We start from the raw sequence: 19,393 nt of genomic DNA, 5'->3' as shown, positions 1-19,393 counted from the left end.
TTCCATAAGCCAAGGGGTGTCTGGGACTACCAGAAGCCAATGAAGGATCCTTCTCTTGCAAGTTTCAGAGGGAGCACAACTCTGCTGACACCTTAATTTTGGACTTTTGGACTTCTATCTTCCAGAACTGTGAGACAATACATTTCTGTTCTAAGTCCCTCAGTTAGTGGCATTTTGTTATGGAAGGCTTAGGAAACTGATACATTATCTAAACTGTTCCAATTTGAAACAAGTCATTTTATTTATTTATTTATTTATTACCATTTTATTTATTTTTGAGACAGAGAGAGACAGAGCATGAACGGGGGAAGGGGCAGAGAGAGAGGGAGACACAGAATCAGAAGCAGGCTCCAGGCTCTGAGCCATCAGCCCATCAGCCCAGAGCCGGATGCGGGGCTCGAACTCACGGACCGCGAGATCGTGACCTGAGCTGAAGTCAGACGCTTAACCGACTGAGCCACCCAGGCGCCCCTGAAACAAGTCATTTGAACAGCCCTGTAACCAGTAAGGACATTTGTAAGAAAGGAAAACCCTTCCTAAAACACTTTCCAGGCCCAGATGGTTTCACTAGAGAATTCTATGAATACTTAAAGAAAAAAATAACACCAATTCAACACAATATCTCCCCGAAAATAGAAGAGAAGTAAATACTTCCCAATTTATTTTTCGAGGTCCGTATGCCTTGATAGCAAAACTAGAGAGACAGAAAGTAAACTATAGACTAGTGTTATTCATGAACATGGATACAAAAATCCTTACCAAAATACTAGCAAACATAATTCAGCAATATATACACAGAATTATACACCCATGACTAACTGAGGATTATTTCAGGGATACAAGGGTAGTTCAGTATTTGAAAGTCAATATAAACCGCCATGTTAACAGGTAGAAAGAAAATAAAATACACGATCACATCAATCAGTGCAGAAAAAGTATCAAACAAAATTGAAGAGCCATTTATGATAAAGAAGACTCTTAGAAAAATAGGAATAGAGGGGGACTTCCTGAACTTGATTAAAAACATCCATCAAAACCCGAGAGCTAACATTATACTTATATTTACGGTGAAAGACTGAATTATTTCTCCCGAAGACTGGAAACAAGGCAAGGATATCATATCTATTCAACTGTAATGCTGGAAGTTCTGTCCAGTGTAATAGGCATAATAAGGAAATAAAAAGTCTAAGCAATGGAAAGGAAGAAATAAAATTGCTCATGCCTTCAGAATATGTAATTGTCTATGTAGAGCCTAGAGCTAAAAAATTTCAAGATTGCAAAATACAAGGTCAACACCCAGAAACCAATTGTATTTCTATATACTGGTAATGAGAACATGATCATTGAAATTAAAAATACATTGCCATTTAAATTTACTCCAGAAATGGAAGGCTTAGCTGTAAATCAAACAAAACATACACAGGACTTCTGGCTAAAAACTCAAAATACTGATGAAAGAAATCACACTCCAAATAAATTGAGAGACATACTGTGCTCATGAATTAGAAGGCTCAACATAGTAAAAGTGTCACTTCTCCCCAAATTCGTATCTAGGTTTAACACAGTTTCTGCAAAAATCCCAGCAAGTTTTTTTTTTTTTTCAGATGTAGATAAGATTATTGTAGAAGTTTACAAGGAAAGACAAAGGAAGTAGCATGGCTAAAACAATTTTGAAAAAGAAGAATAAAGTGGTAGAAATCAACCTACTTGAATTCAAGGCTTATCATGTCGTTGACGTTAATTAAGACCATGTGGTATGGGTGGGAGAATAGATAGATCAATGGAACAGAAGAGAGACACCGGAAATAGACCCACACAAATGTGTGCAATCGATTTTTAACAAAGCTGCAAAAGCCATTCGATGGAGGAAAGAGAGCCTTTTCAACAAATAGTGATGCAGCAATCGGACATCCCTAGGTTAAAAAAAAATGGACATTGACCAAGTCTCACAGCATATACAAAAATGAACTTATAATGAATCTCAGACTGAGATGTGAAATATAAAACTATAGCACTTTTAGTTCAAAACATAGGAGAAAATATTTGGGATCCACGGCTAGGCCAAAGTTGTTAGACTTGGCAACTGCACAATCTATACAGAGAAAATTTGATACATTACATTGAGTTTAATATCTTTTGCTCTGAGAAAGACCCTATTCAGAGAATACAGACAAGGTACACGCTGGGGGAAGGTATTTGCAAGACATCTATGTGACAAAAGACTAGTATCTACAATATATTTTTAACTGTCCTCAAAACTCAACTGTAAAAAACAAACAAACAAACAAACAAAAAAACATCCCACTAGAACGTGGGCAAAAGACAAACACGTTTCCCTGAAGAGAATTTACTGATGACAAATAAGCATATGAAAGGATATTCAACCTTATTATCTACTAGGGAATGCAAATTAACACCACAATGATATTTCACTCTACACCTATCATCAGAATGACTAAAATAAAAAATATTGACAAGATCAAGTGCCGGCTGGTGAGGATGCAGAGAAAGTGAGTCGCTCATCATTTATCTGTTGCAGGTGGGAGTGGAAAGTGGAAAAATCACTCTGGAAGCAGTTTGGCAGTGTCTTAAAAAACTGAACGTGCTACAGCCCCATGACCCAGCAATTTCACCCCTGGGTATTCGTCTCAGAGAGACGAAGTCTTATGTTCATACAACATCCTTACTTGAATGTTTATAGCAGGCATAGCAGGTTTATTCATCACAATCAAAAACCAGAAGCGACGTAGGCGTCCTTCAATGGGTGAATGGTTAAACATTCATACCATGGAATACTATTCAGAAAGAAAGAAAAGTAAACTATCAATATAAGCAACAACCTAAGATGTCTCGCCAGAGAACTGAGCTGAGTGAAAAAAGCAATTTCAATGTTACATTTTCATATCTATCTATCTACCTACATACATGTATATAATGTTTTATATTATATATAATATATTTGTATTTTCATATTTATATATATAAATAACACACTTGAAATAACAAAATTGTAGAAAGGGAGAGCCGTTGCCAGGGAAAGGCTGGAAACAGGAGGGAAGTGAGTGTGGATATAAAATGGCACCATGAGAATCCTTGTAGTTGTGGAAATATTGTGTATCTTGGCCGTACATATGTCAGTATCCTAGTTGTGATATCGTGCATTAGATTTTGCGACATGTTACCATTAGGGTAAACTAGTGTTGGAGGAAGTCATAGAGGGCATCTGCTGGTTGACCTGATAGCTAGACCTAATCCCCTGTACATCCTTGGAATGTTCATAGTGCTTGTCTTCCCTGTGCTAGAAGCGGCCCCAAGGACCTAGCCTTGAGATTGCAATGTGTTGTTGAGGCCGTCTGGACTGATATGTGACTGAACCCTGCTGAGACCTCCATATATACTTTGAAGATTCTAGAGACAGGTGTGAAAATCTACTGCTCTTGCAGCCTTGCAAGACAAGCCTCATAAGTAAGTTCTCTTGCTTATTGTAGCTTCCATCTACCAATTTGGAATGGCCTGCTGCTTTCTTCAGTCTCTCTTTGCTCTCTGTGTGTTGGGATCCAGTTTTAGATTTTGCCCGAAGAGCTCCAAAGGGAGTGAAGGTGTGAACCAACAATCCGATAAAAGGTATACATGATAATTCTCTTTCCTTTCTCACAGCTGCATGTAAAAACCACAATTGCACACACATTTTTAAAAGTTTAATTTAAAAAAGAAGAAAGAAAATAATTGTTTTAATTTTATCATTTCGTATGTCCAGGGAGCAACTGGTATAGAACCTATAGAAAGGTTTAGAACTGTTCCTCAAGATTACACGTCTCCGCTAAAGAAAGAAAACTATCATCTTCTTAGTGGCCATAATCAATGGCAATTTAGGGATAAGCAGAGACAAAAAAAAAGGGAGGACAGGGGAGAGGGGACAGAAAGAGGGAGGGATGGAGGGACAGAGGCTGATGCGAAGCCATCTTAGCCACAGTGGAATAAAGAGATATGCCATCATCACTTTGCTGCTGCTGAAACATTTTCAAGACATTTTTAAAGGCTTTCAGTACCTTACAGTAAGTCTTGGGTAAAGTAATATTGGACTATTTTGTGGTAGCAGGTCTCTGAAAGATCAGCTTTTTTGTATCTAGGCCCACAGATCACAGGACACATCAGAGGGGCAGAGTGAGGGGTCAAGTGTGGGCACGCCACCACCACGCGGGTACGTTGATTTTACTTGAATTTCACTCTGCTATATTCTTCAGATCTAGGGCTTTTGTGTTCAGTTTTTAGTGCTGCCATCACACATTACTACAAATTAGTGGCTTAAAGTAGGAAAAAAATTATTACCTTACAGTACTGGAGGTTAGAAATTAGATATTGGTCTCATCAGGCTAAAATCAAGGTGTGTCTGTAGGCTTTGTTCCATTCTGGAGGTTCCGGGGGAGAGTCTATTTCCTGGTCATCCAGGTTGTGGGTAGAATTCAGTTTCTTATGGTTGTGGGGCCAAGGTCCCCCTTTTCCTTCTTGCTGTAAACTCAAGGGTGTTCCCAATTCTAGAGCCTGCCATATTTTGTAGGTCATGACCCTTTGTCTCTATAAAAGACAGTACTGGTGGGTCACATCCTTCTTACATGCCGTATCTCTGGCCCACTGTTCTGGCCACTTTCAAGGACTCACATGATTGGCCCACCCGGGTAATCCAGGATAGTGTCCTCAGCTGAAAATCCTCAACCCAATCGCCTAACCTGTAAGGTTGCTTTGACCATGTAAGGTAACATAGTCACAGATTTTTGGGGATTGAGGCATGAATGAATTTGAGGGGCTGTCAGTCCATCTACTATGGTCAGCTGTTTGGTGGGCTGGAGAGGTAGGCGGGGACATGCAGTGACATGCTATTTATTCTCTTTGTGTCTTAAACATGATTTACTCTTACAATGATCCCCAGCTTGTCTCTGGTCTCACACTTTCTATTACAGAGTTGTACTTAGTGACCTCCTTTTACTTCTTTCCTGACTGTTCACGCTGTCATCTTTCAATAAGCACCCAGTGAGCAGGTCCTGTGACCCAGGTGCTACTGTAGGTGAGGGGCATAATCGAGGGTAACCAGAAGAGCGAGGTTCCTGCTTGCCCCCCATGAAGTTTATATTCTGAAGGAGGAAGCAGACCACATGAGATATTTTAGATAGTGATGGACAGTAGAAATCACCTACAACAATGTAACTTTGGATTGAATGGTTGGGGAACATATTTCCCAAAAGGGAATATTTAAGTTTATACCAGACCAGAAGGAGCTAGATATGCAGAGATCTAGGCCAAAGGGCTTGGCCAACAGGCAGAGGCAACAGTTACTGGAATTGCCCCTGAACTAGTTCCAAGGTGACAGTGAACTTAGTGGCATGGGGAGTGCAAAGAAAGAGCACGTTTTCTTTATGGTACTAGCTTTCCCCGTTCCCTATGTAGGATTTGGCTGGCTAAAGCTTGCACCTCACAATTCATTCTCAGGTTGAGTACAAAACCAAAGCCAAACGTAAGAAGTGAGCATCATAATATGTCGTTTCCCCCCTCCTCCCCCTTTCCTACGAGTTTCCTCATGTTCTTATAACTATCTGTACTGATCGTACCCATCACTGATTGACGTTGACGTTTTTCTTCCAAGATATGTGATAGGCGTGACATACATTTTTTCCCCATTTAAAAATAAAAAGTTAAAGTATCAGGAAAGAAATCATTGTTGCAGATAAGTGGTTTGGTCTGTAATTTATATGTTGCACAGCAGGGTGTAATACTTGTTAAGAAACAAGAGAAATATCTATGTGCATTTGAAGTCCTAAACATTTCTTGATTAGGGAGACTCAGAGTCTTAGTCTACAAAGCAAAGGAGAACATTATTGTGTTTGGTGATTGCAATGATCTCTGTACCTGTCAAAACAACTAAGCAATGAAGTTTCAATAATAATAATAATAATAATAATAATAATAATAGTAATAGTAATAGTAATAATGGAGTGGGCATATTTGTAACTTCTTGTGCATCATGTTTAAATAAACAGTTGGGAAATTTATATTTTAAAAAAGGAAATGGAGAATATGGTATCATGGAATTATCCAAAACATTAGTTTGACTCACATTGTCTTTTTCAATTTGTTAATTTTGCCAGGGTTCTCAATTCTGGTGCCTCTGGCACTGCTCTCCAAAATGTAGGTTTCTACCAATTATGGGGGCAGGAAGAAGGAGATGCAATTAGGCATACGGTTCTGGATGGTGGCCATCAGAATTTGAGGTCCTGAGGGTGTGAGCGGGTGCCAGGTACTGTACTTTTAGTGTGGTCTGGAAACATAGTCAGAAATCAGTTGGTTTGGTTCCGATTTAAGTCGGGAACTAGAATATAAGGATTTGGAAGTTTGGGATCCAAGATTCAATGGTAGAGAATTTCTTGGGTATTGTATAGGGCCTGCATGATTCCTAAGAGTGCATGAAAATGACCAACATCCACCTGTGTTGGCCTTAAACAAGTGACCTACTTAGCTTTAAGGATGTATGTATGTGCAAGTGGGATGTGAGATTTATTCAGCAGCTTAAGGAGTTTGGAAGTCAAGGGTCAGTTATGAACTCAGAAGAGGCAATGAAATGGGAAGAAATGCCCAGAGATCCCAGCTACAGCCACACTTTCTGTGCAGCCTCTTTGTATCCCTCCCTGATGCCTACAACAGCATTCATAATATTGATAAACTCAACAAGACGCATCTCATGATGATCAACTTAATGTAATCTACTTTCCACTTTATCGGTAAATACCTGAACACATTAGCTTACACCTGGGGAAGACTGCTCTTGAACATGGTTAAACCCTGATCTTTGAGCTGCTGTGTTTTAGTCCTGGCTATATATGAATGCTTAAGCCCCACAAAGGCCCACTAAATTGGAATCTTTGGAGATGGTGTCCAGCCATCAGCACCAGATGTTTCTGGGGTGATTCTAACGTGCAAAGTCTATACGAGCCTCTACTGAGTCTATAGCAGCTCTCTGCTTGTATTGAAAATAGACTAATTGAATTACGGGAGAGCGAAGGATGCTGTAGGAAAAGCACAGAAAAAGAACCAAGAAATTAGAAGCTTGGAGATCTTGTGTCTCCATGTCTAAAATGCTGAAGGACACTAGGCAAGTCCCCTTTCATCCAGGCACATCCATGACATTTGTGGGACCTGTAGCAGGTGTAGCAACAGAAGTTCATCAGCCTTGTGTTCTAACAGGAAAATATTCAAGAAGCTGTTAAATAAAGCAGGTTGTTATCATCTTTTTGGTTAAAGGACCTTAATAATGCACAGGAGGCCAAATTCTTGTATTCCTAGAAGTTCCATGAGGGTAAGTGTCAGGTGAGAGGTGGCCCTGTCCTGCAGACTCTGCCCCCCACCCCCAGCTCTTGCTGGAGAACCCATAGTCTTCAAACCCCAGTGATGATATCTTGTGTTTAGGAGGTGGGCTGGTTGCCCAGAAGGCTTCATTCTCTTCCACCTTTGCCTTTATGTTCTCCTTATGTACAGTGCCCCTCACCGGATCTGTCTCCTGGCTCTTGTCATTGTCCAAGCAGCATTCCGCGGTTACTTGTTACTCTGCACTTGTTATTCTGCTGGTTTATCCTGGGGGAAGAGGGTGGTCTTTTAGCTCTTGTTAAGTCTCAGACTCTAGCAAGCATTGTGCTCCTGGGTCCCCTGGGTGTGATTTTCTCCTTTCTCCCCCACCCCCTGCTGTATTTCTGAACCTACCAAGGAATTCCTGCTCCTTCCCCAGAGGTGGAAACTTTTTCTGCTCACTTCCCCGGCTGCAAGGGGTTTTAACACTTTCTTAAAGGTGACAGTGGGTTTGGCCCTCTCCCTACTCCCCTGCCCCCGTATAAGGCTTTTGTTCCTTAGAGCAGATGGGGAGAAACGCGTGCGCGGGTTTCATGTCCCTTCTGCAACGATGGTTGTTCCTGTCACCCAGGTTTGTTCCACAGGGAAATATTCCCAGGACTCTCACCAAACATTTTTTTGTGAGATCCATGGAGAAAAGCCCGCAAGACATGAAGACTTTCAATCCACCTGCAGTCCCAGGGGCTCTGCACTCTTTTGGCAGACCCCGTGTTGCCTCCATCAATGCCTATTTTAGCTGAATTTGTCCTACCTGTGTCTGGTAGGTAAACAACAATTTTCTCCCTGTCTCTTTCCCAGGTACCCCTGTCTTTCCAGAGTTCAGGCCAGCGTATCACCCGGGGACCTCAGATCTCTGATGGGGTCAAAGAAAGCCATGAACCTAACGTCTCTCTGCTTTTGTTGTCGCCCTTAGAGTGGGAATGAGAATCCTTTCAGCTTGCCAAGTAGAAAAATTGCTGTTACTCTCTAAGGAAAAAAATCTGAAACTAGATTTAAAAAAAAGCTAGGTTGATTTCTATAAAAATGTTAACAATAGTTATTCCTGGATGGTGGGGCTGTATAAAATCTATTTTCTTCTATGTGTTCATCCGTGCGTTCTAAACTTTTTCCTAAGTGATACTACTTTGTTAATCAGAAGAGACCAATAAGCATCATTTTAATGCAAAAATAAAGAAAATAGTAAGCGAAAGACTGTGAATCTATCTCAGAGGATGATCAAATTCTTCTCTTCAGGTATACAGGCTAACTAATCATGCAGTTTGATCCCTACCTCCCCCAAGACAAGAACTTGCCACCCCCTGGACGCATGGCTTGTGTGTGGCTCAGCGCCCTCCTGTGTCAGGGGTACAAAGCAGAGGAGACCGCTGGGAAGCAGCAGACTGGGAAGATGCTTGGCCACCACACACAGGAGACCAAGATGACACAAAATAAGAAGTGCCTGGCAATTCTTCTCTCACCTCCATACCTTCACTCCCTATACCACATCTCACTTCTGTTATTAGTTGGGTCTTAGACTCAATGCCTCTGGAATGCCTTTTCCACACTCCAACACAGAGCAAGTTATTCCTCTCGTGTTCTTGGATATCCCTATGTATGTAATATATATTTAATTTCATGTGTCCTTGATTTATTATTATTAATCAATACATTTTTAGGATTAATTAACATAATATATAGTAACCATATAATATAATTTGGCTAGCAACTTTTAGATACTGGTTTGCAATGGAATAAATATCAGGAAGCAACGATTCCTTTAGAAGGTACCTCATAGTTTCTTCTTTTTTTTTCTAATACGTTTATAAAGAAAGAAGCCAGCTGGTCCTAAATTCTTATATCAGTTTTTTTTAAGTTTATTTATTTCTTTTGAGAGTGACAGAGACAACGCAAGTGGGGGAGGACAGAGAGAGAGAGAGAGAGAGAGAGAGGAAGAGAGAGAATCCCAAGCAGGCTCTGTGCTGTCAGTACAGAGCCGATGTGGGGCCCGAACCTACGAACCATGAGTTCATGACCTGAGCCGAAACCCGGAGTCAGACGCCCAACCAACTGAGCCACCCAGGCGCCCCTCTTCTATCGGTTTTTACCTGTCTCATCCACTATAACTTCTTTACCATCTTTTTATACCACTTTATATATTGGTCTCGTAATTCGAGTTATCACATAAGCACGACCGCATTTGGGGATGTGTGACCAAAGAATCTCTCAATCCATCGAATACTTTCCTCATCAGTCCTTCCTACCCTTTTTTGGTACAAACTGTAGAAAATGAGAAATAAGTGATTAAGGCTTGAAATAGGCAAGGACCAGTAAACAAAATGAAGATTCATCCTCACTGAAATGGCTAGTGGGGGCCTTCTCTTTACCAATCATGAAATAGACACCTGTCTTTGCTCTTCTAGATTTTCTTCTCCGTCACTTGTTGGTGGAAGTCAGTAAGTATGGGATTTTGATATAGAGAAAACAGTGTTGCTTTGATGATAGAAGATCTAACTGCATTCCTTGTTCCATTCCTTGCCAGCCAGGTCACCTCGGACAAATTGCATATATATTTTTTTTAATTTTTAACATTTATTTATTTTTGAGACAGAGAGAGACAGTGTATGAAAGGGGGAGGGTCAGAGAGAGAGGGAGACACAGAATCTGAAACAGGCTCCAGGCTCGAGCTGTCAGCACAGAGCCTGATGTGGGGCTTGAACTCACAGACTGCGAGATCATGACCTGAGCCAAAGTCAGACACTCAACCGACTGAGCCACCCAGGCGCCCCCAAATTGCATATTTTTAAACTTGTTTCTTCACGTAGAAAATGAGATCTATGCGAGGTAGGTGTATCGCAAGGCAGCAATATTGTGAGGTAGGTGTAAAAAGAGATTTGAGAAATAGAGAGAGACAGAGACAGGAGACAGGAGACAGAGACAGAGACAGGAGAGATTTTTTACATAGCCTTGCTGCTCACTTTCACGAAGTAATTCTGTAAAGACTCTGTGCAATGTTTTAACCCCCGTGACATGTAAAATAATGTCTTATTTTTATTTTTATTTTTGAGAGAGAAAGACAGAGAAAGAGTGTGAGCAGGGGGCAGAGAGAGAGGGGGGCAAAGAATCTGAAGCAGGCTCCAGGCTCTGAGCTGTCAGCACAGAGCCTGATGCGGGACTCGAACCCACGAAACAGGAGTGAGATCGGGACCTGAGCCGAAGTCGGAGGCTTAACCGACAGAGCCACCCAGGTGCCCCATCGTGATATGTAAAATAATTTACACACTGACAAATGCACAATGCCTGCATCTTGTGAAAATATTAATTATTGTTTTTACTGTCGAGAACTTGCAATATTAAGGATTGATTTCTACAGTTTAAAAGATATTTGGCTGTTAGTACTAATGGATGCACTTTGCACATTTTCAAAGAGGCCGTTACTCAGAGGAGGCTCCTAAATGTTGTGTTCCAGGTAGACAGAAACATCACTTGTAAGAAGGTACTTTAGAAACTTTTGTAATCTGACTTTACGCTCAGAGAGATTTTGCTTATAGCCTAGAACGTTCTTTAGATTTTTGACATCTTGTAAATGCAACTAGTTCTTTCAATGTTTCAAGTGAAATAGGAGCCTAGCATTTGTTAGATCAAAACTTTGATTTCCCTAATGGGGGAAAAAAAAGGCAGGGATGGGGTAACAGATGTTATCCAGAATCTGAAAGTGGCAAGGAAATGAGGTCTCCAAGAGGAACAAGCTCTGCCAACACCGGGACTTTAGCCCAGTGACATGGTTGGTCTGTGACTTCTCACTCTCAGAACTGTAAGATAAGTTTGTGTTTTTAAAAAGTCAATAATTTAAATTGCTAGTTTGCTGTTTTCCTATTGCTGTTGTAACAATTTGCCACACCTTTAATGGCATGAAAGAACACATTTACTCTGTTATAGTTTTGAAGGTCAGAAATGTGATAAGATTCTCATGAGGCTAAAATCATGGTGTCTAGAGGACTAGTCTTTCTGGAGGCTCCAGGGAAGAATCTGAACAAATTCCCTGTCTCTTCCAGACACTAGAAGCTTCCAGCTTTCCTTGGCTTGTGACCACGTGACTCGATTCTCTGCTTTTGTGGTCACATCACTGTCTCCTCCCTCCGATCTTCTTAGAAGCCTCTTTCTTATGAGATTCCAGTGATTGCATTTTGAGCCCACCCAGATAATCTAGAATACTCTTTCCTTCTCAACTTCTCATATACGCAAAGTTCCTTTTGCCACATACAGTAACATATTCATAGGTTCTGGAGATTAGGACAAGAACATCTTTAGAGCTGTTACTCAGCCTGCCACAGGAGATTATTTATATAGAATTTATCGTAATTACAAAATAAATAACTAAAATATATATTTGCATATCTCAGGTATCTCTAGAAGTTCTGGAAAAGGGGAACATGGCTCTTGAAAATAGCTTATACGTTACCTGGGAGAATTCATACGCTGTTGCATTCATGTGCTACAAGGGCTATGTTTTCTCTAGACAAAAGGCTTCCTGTAGAAACATAGCATTGGTGCTGCAGATGTTGGAGATTTTTTGACATCTTTTAAAGATAACTAGTTCTTTTTTGAGCAAAATCCCCAAGCACAGTAGAGGTGGGCCAAAGATGTGGCCACCATCAAGCTTCAGCAAGACCAATTTGCTGGTCTGTCTTGTTGTTTTTCACATCTACAGTCATATTACCTTGCCATGCTTTTCAAGAGATGAAAGCTGGAGCCATATGCAATGAAACAAGAATTTTTAAAATTACTGTAGCCACCAAGGAATTCAGCAGCCTCTCCTACCGCGCATTTGTATATAAGTGGAAAGGGAGCCATAGAAAAGAATAATAACTTTATTGCCGGGAATACAGTTTTTAATTTAAATGTTAATTTCAGTAATGAAAATGCTTACTGATGTCAATATTGAAATAATCCAGAATCCAATCCACTTTTGATAAATATTTTATCTTCATTATAACACTTGAGAGCTGATGGTATGGTTTTATTCTCTCATGCAGTAGGAGTTTATCGGTGTCTAATATGTGCAAATACATTGCACTTGGTACCATGGATACATCAGTGAACAAGGAAGTCATGATTCATTTCCCGACGGAGCTTATGTCCCAGTTTGCAAGGCAGACCAACAAACAAACCAAAACAAACTGTGATCAAATAAATGTCTGTCCACAAATAAATATATGGGTAGAAGTCATATTATTAAAACATGTCTGCCATATTCTCCCAGGTTAAAATAATTAAGTTGCTAGGATTATTGTAGGCATTAAAATCCAATGCTTGATTTTTTTTTCATCCAAAAAGCATGAAATTAAATCTTGCTCTGTGTTCATTCTTGCGAATTACCTGTCTTAATTTTTAGTTCCCTTTTTGATGTTTCCATTTTAAAGGGAAGGCTGCTGTCACTAAAAATTCCCAAACCACAAACAGCTACGTTCTCCCAACCTTCTACCTCTCAGAAAACAATACCACAGTTACCCAGTAGTTCAAGATAACAACATAATGGCCATCTTTGAGCCCCACCCTCTCTCTCTCTTTATCTTTTTTTTAATTTCTGTTTTTTAAAAGTTTATTCATTTATTTTGAGAGGGTGGGGAGGGAAAGAGAGTGAGGGAGAGAGAGAGAATGCCAAGTAGCCTCCGCACAAGCACAGAAACCAAGTCGGGGCTTGAACTCACAAACTGTGAGATCATGACCTGAGTCGAAACCAAGAGTCGGACACTTAACCCGTCTGAACCACCCAGGTGCCCCTCTCTTCTTTATCCTTACATTCGTGAGCAAGAAGTTTCAGGAGGGGAAGAGGTGCCAAATCGTTGATAGTGTCCATGGTAGTGTCGTTTCTTCAGCTCTGGGGTGTGTGCTGGGGACATCTAAGATGGCCCTGAGGGCTCTGAAGGCAGAAAAAGCCCTGTGTGTTTCTTGTTTCAAGGAATTGCAACAGGATGAACAAGCAGGAAATTGATCTAGGATCAGAGACTCAATGAGGTAGACCAATGCGTGTGTCTGGAAAGGATTTTACAGAAAAGGAGATTGATGGAGAGGAGGTGGGAGTTAGAAGGAAATGGGGAGGAAAAAAAAGGAGTGGGGTGCAAGTGAATATACTGGGGGTGCTTAGTGTGTAATTCAGAGAGGTTCAAAAACGAGTGGCTGAAGACCCACAGACCCTCCAGTGACAGGGCACTGCATTCTAATCCAGAATTTTCCACTCGGAGGGGTGCCTGGGTGGCTCAGTTGGTTAAGCATCTTGCTCTTGATTTTGGCTCAGGTCATGATCTCACAGTTCATGGGATTGAGCCCCGTATCAGGCTCTGCACTCACAGCACAGAGCCTGCTTGGCATTCTCTCTTCCTCTGCCCCTCCCCTGTGCTTTCTCTCTCAAAATAAAAATAAGTAAAAACTTAAAAAGAAAGAATTTCCCACTTGTAGCTTCATTTTTCTCATCTCATCATCAAGTGGGCGCTAAAACGCTATTTATTCTAAAGACTTGCTCTGTCAGCATTGTATAAAATTATCAGATGGGATATTGTATGCAAAACATTTTATATGTTGTTGTCACCAGAGGGGGTATAATTGTGATGCCAGTAAATCTTAGGCATTGAGAAGCGTCACCTGATGGGTCTTTATTCAGCCTTACAGAGGTCTTAGTAACGTGTTCATGTCATATTTTGGACACAATTTATGAATGTAATATATTTTACGGGTGATTTTTGAAGGTCTTCTATTTCTTTGCACTCAGACTACCTTCTTATACATTTCCCTTCTTTCAGAGTGTTCTTAGGGCAGTGGAAGGGAAGAACTTGAAAAAGGAATGCAAATAAACAGATTATCTCAGAAATACTAGACTCAAAGGAAGATGCATTCCAAGAAAAATTTAATAAGGCAAATTGAGCAAAGGTAAGAAAAGAGCCGGGAGAATGACAATTAGATAAACAGGAGAAACAGAGAAGCCAGAGAAAAAGTGGTTATGAAGGAAGCCCGGAAAAGAAATTCTAACATACGTGAAATGAGAGTTCTTGAAGAAGAAAAGTGAGCAAACACATAAAAAAAAAAAACTCCATCAGAACCAGTTTTCACAACTATAATCCAAGAACACACTTTTAAAGGTAGGATATTGAAAGAGTTCATTTGAGAAAATTGGCTTGGCAATAGACTCTAAGACTTTTCTTAGTAAAACGGTTAATCTTCAAGGACTAAGAAAAAAAATCCCAGAGTCTTGACAGGAAAAAAATAAAACTATTTAGAAAAGTCAGAAAATTAGTCTGGCATTCAACTTCTTAAGAAGTGAATGTAGAACAAAGGGACAGTAGAGCAGCATTTTCAAGGAACCCAAGGAAAGAGGGCGTGGGTCAAAAAGGTAGATAGCCAAGCTGCATTTTAAACAGGACACAAAAGAGCAGTTTTAAATATGCAATAACTCAGGGAATATGAAACACACTGACCTTTCCCAAGGATTCTACTGCGTGATGAGTTTCATCCTACCAAGAGGTAACTGGAAATTTTTCAGCAAAAAAGACCGGTGGTGAGCACTTAATGCATTTAGTTGTACAAGTCCGACAAAAATAAGGATACCAACGTGGTGGGAAAAAGCCAAATAAACAGCATGTGTTCCGAAGAAGTGGAATGAATGCAAGTAAAGAATAGGAGTAAAAATTTAAGTGAAGGGGGAGGGAAAACCTAACAGATGAACAAAGGGGAAGGGAAGGGAAAATAAGAGAAAAGCAGAGATGGGGGTAAACCGAAGAGACTCTCTTTTTTTTAATTAAATTTTATTTTATTTTATTTTATTTTTTTATTTAATTTTTTATTTTTTTAAATTGACATCCAAATTAGTTAGCATATAGTGCAACAATGATTTCAGGAGTAGATTCCTTAGTGCCCCTTACCCGTTTAGCCCATCCCCCCTCCCACAACCCCTCCTGTGACCCTCAGTTTGTTCTCCATATTTATGAGTCTCTTCTGGTTTGTCCCCCTCTCTGTTTTTATATTATTTTTGTTTCCCTTCCCTTTTGTTCATCTGTTTTGTCTCTTAAAGTCCTCATATGTGAAGTCATATGATTTTTGTCTTCCTCTGACTAATTTCACTTAGCATAATACCCTCCAGTTCCATCCACTTAGTTGCAAATGGCAAGATTTCATTCTTTTTGATTTCCAAGTAATACTCCATTGTATGTGTGTGTGTGTGTGTGTGTGTGTGTGTGTGTGTGTACCACATCTTCTTTATCCATTCATCCATCGATGGACATTTGGGCTCTTTCCATACTTTGGCTATCGAGACTCTTAAATGCAGAGAACAACTGAGAGTTGCTGGAAGGGAGGAGAATGGGGGGGATGGCTTAAATGGGGGATGGGCATTAAAGAGGGCACTTATTGGGATGAGCACTGGATGTCATATATAAGTGATGAATCACTGGGTTCTACTCCTGAAACCAATGTTATATTGTATGTTAACTAACTTGAATTAAAAAAAAAAAACCCCAAAGATTACAGACAGTTTGATAGTCCACTAGTTAAAATGGACAAATCAGATAGTAAAAGATTATGTAGGAGATTAAGAAAGTAGGAGATTAAATACAGTACAGCTTAAATACAAATATATCCACTGGAGGAAAAAAAAAGAAAGAAAGAAAGAAAAAAAGAGAGAAAGAAAGAAACCTTCCTAAACCTACTTCCTAGACATTTGAAATATAGCAGAAATGATAACCCCACCTAAATAAAGAAACTTAGTAAATACTAACATATATAGTAATTGTATCATAAAATAATATAATGGGGGAAAAGGGTTTCTGCATCTGATGAAGAAAATTACAAGAGAATACTGCTGTCCATCCAACAACTAAAATAAGTCTGAATAATTTATACAACCATATGTTTTCCAACCCTCCCCCCCCCCCCCCACCAAAGAATTGAAGACACAATAACTAACTAATCAGACTTCAGGAAATAACATGATCTTAATAACAAAGAAAGAACAGCTCTTGTATGGCAGGAACTGTGTATAAGAAAGGGACAAGAAGAAAGTCAGCTTAATACGTCACAAATTGGCACCAGTTGCATTGGGGTTGGTAGGACAAGTTGACCTTTCGTGACAGGTCTGAGAATGCCACCTCAGTATCTCTCAGGGTTGCGGATTTTCATGAGATGCCTCTTCCCAGTGACCGGTAGCAGAATCCCTTGCAACCCTCATTGCTTGTGAATCCTTTGTGTAGTAGAAAATGGGAGGGTTCTTTCTTCTTTATAATGTTCATGGAAGCCTCTTCTCAAACCAGCTGGTGATGTGGCTTCAGCTGTAACAAGCTTCTTCTCTTTCTTTCCTTTTCTGAGTCACTGTTGCCCATCACCAACCTCTCGACGTGGGTTTTCATTCCCTGGTGGGGGAATGAACTTCATAGGAGTTCGGTGAAGATTGAATGAGATATATCGCATGGAGTTTCCCACAGTGCCTGACATATACTACAGGCTTAACAAATGCTAACTACAGGAATGGTTATCACTAGAGATCACCTTTTTTCCCAGTAGGAGCAGAGAGGAGCATTCTTTAAACCCTTTCACTACCTCTCCACGACCAACCAACCGACACTTTAGGTTTCTGCGACTGGTGCCTTCCCTGGCAGGGGGCTTCCTGACTGCCATGATTTTGCTCAAAACCCCACAAAGCAAGTGCCTGTTTGTGGTTTCTCCTCCTCTCCAAAGCTCCTTGTGGGGCAAGAGTCTGACCAGGAACGATTGATCTGTATTAGGATTAAAAAATTTTGCATGAGTAGGTCGAGATTACTTGAGGAAAGAGCTGTGACTGTTTTTCTGCTCACAGAAAATGTTTTGATGGTTTAACCACTTTATGAATATGTATAGCATATCATTACCATTGTCATCATCTCCTTCCCAGCAGCCTAGGGTGAGCTGGGAACAAGCCCTGTTTGAGCCGCCCATTTCCCTCCTCTTGTTTTGGTTCTTTCTCCCAGCATTCCGCTGTTCTGTGTTTCTTTTCTATAAGCCTCTGACCTTAGCTGCTTTTTACCTCCCCCACAAAGAACTAACTGATCAAGTTTTAGAAGTGTTCATCATCCCAGTCATACTTGAACTCACAGATATTTGTAAAACCAAACAAAAAAGGACAATTCTTCGATTCTGGACTCCAAGAAGACACCATTAACATATTTGATTGTATACATAGTTTTCTTTCTTTCTTTCTTTCTTTCTTTCTTTCTTTCTTTCTTTCTTTCTTTCTTTCTTTCTCTTTCTTTCTTTCTTTCTTTCTTTCTTTCTTTCTTTCTTTCTTTCTTTCTTTCTTTCTTTCTTTCTTTCTTTCTTTCTTTCTTCTCCCAGAAAACTAAACACAAAGTCTGGGGATTTTATGGTAAATATTTAATAATGTGTCTTAGTGGCATTAAGACAGGTAATTAAAGGGGCACCTGAGTGACTCAGTTGGTTAAGCCTCCGGACTCTTGGTTTCGGCTCAGGTCAAGGTGCCACCGATTCAGGAGTTCGAGTGGCAAATCCGGCTCTGCGCTAACAACGTGAAGCCTGCTAGGGGTTCCCTGTCTCCCTCACTCTCTGCCCCTCCCCCACTCTCTCTCTCTCTTTCTCAAAATAAATAAATAAACTTCAGAAGGAAAGGTAATTAAAGAAAGGTCTGGGGCCTCAGGCAGCCTCTTCTTAAGTTCTTCCAGCTCCTGTTTAATCATGTATGAAATGACGTAACGAGAGTCAGTGACTTTGAAATTCCCCTAAATGCAAGGTTCTTTTTCTTTTAAATTAAGATTCTCTCTTTTATGTATTATTATTATTATTTTTTAATGTTTATTTATTTTTGAGGCAGAGAGAGACAGAGCATGAGGGGAGGAGGGGTAGAGAGAGAGAGAGAGGGAGACCCAGAATCCGAAGCAGGCTCCAGGCTCTGAGCTGTCAGCCCAGAGCCTGACGTGGGGCTCGAACTCACTAGCTGTGAGATCATGACCTGAGCCCAAGTTGGATGCTCAACCGACTGAGCCACCCAGGTGGCCCGAAGTGCAAGGTCCTTTAATGGGCTGATCCTTAAAGATTCACCAAGTCTAGATAGATGGCCGTTTGGCGATCTGCACATGAAGTAGATATAAGACTTGTCAAGGCACACCCTGGCTTGAAGGTGTGTGCGTGTGTGTGATGATGTGAGGTGGTATGGCATGAAGGCTCCACGATGTTTCTCTTACTGGTAAAGAATCTTGCTTCCAATAGTCAGGGTCTTGCCGGCACCAGCATCTCTAGGTGACAGAAGACGTCAGGCAGAAGGCTTTCTTAATGTGACTTCTTGAGAATGACTCAAGTCAAATTCTAGAATGAGACTATGTGCAACTCTAAATGCTGCATGATTTTATTCTCACATGGCCCCTTATTTCCTCCTTAATTCTGGTATGTCCATAGTCAGTGTGGCTAAAGGCATAGTCCGGGCATTCTCCGGAACCTGTGGAAATGCCAAAGTATTTGCACCTTTACAGCAGGGAAATTATTTCCAGCCTGGAAAGTGATCTTGCTATTTCCTGGAAGCGGCAGGGGCTTTAATATTTAACCATTTCATACCCATGTACTTGAGGCTGTACTTGCTTCGGCTGTAGGTCTCCCAAACAGGAGACAGGATGAATTGAAGCCCTTGGAAGCCATTGTTCGATACGTCAGATGGTTTCTGTCCACCTTAGGATCACCATGACAGGATATAAGACTGTTCAAGAGTTCATTAAGGCTAAATAAGGTCATTAGGGTCTATCCTAATCCAATCTGACTGGTGTCCTTATAAGAAGAGGAGAACAGGGGACACCTGGGTGGCTCAGTCAGTTGTGTCCGACTCTTGATTTTGGCTCAGGTCATGATCTCCAGGTTCATGAGTTTGAGCCCCGCATCAGTCTCTGTGCTGACTGTGTGGAGCCTGCTTGGGATTCTCTCTATGTCCCTCTCTCTCTGCCTCTCTCTCTCTCTCTCTCCTCCCAAAATAAATAAATAAACTTAAAAAAAAAGAGGAGCA

This window comes from Panthera pardus, unplaced genomic scaffold (genome assembly GCF_024362965.1).
Source record: "Panthera pardus isolate Hobbes unplaced genomic scaffold, ASM2436296v1 HiC_scaffold_10, whole genome shotgun sequence".
In the NCBI taxonomy this organism is placed as follows: domain Eukaryota; kingdom Metazoa; phylum Chordata; class Mammalia; order Carnivora; family Felidae; genus Panthera; species Panthera pardus.
The sequence above is the reverse complement of the archived record's forward strand: the minus strand, read 5'-3'. Positions refer to the sequence as shown.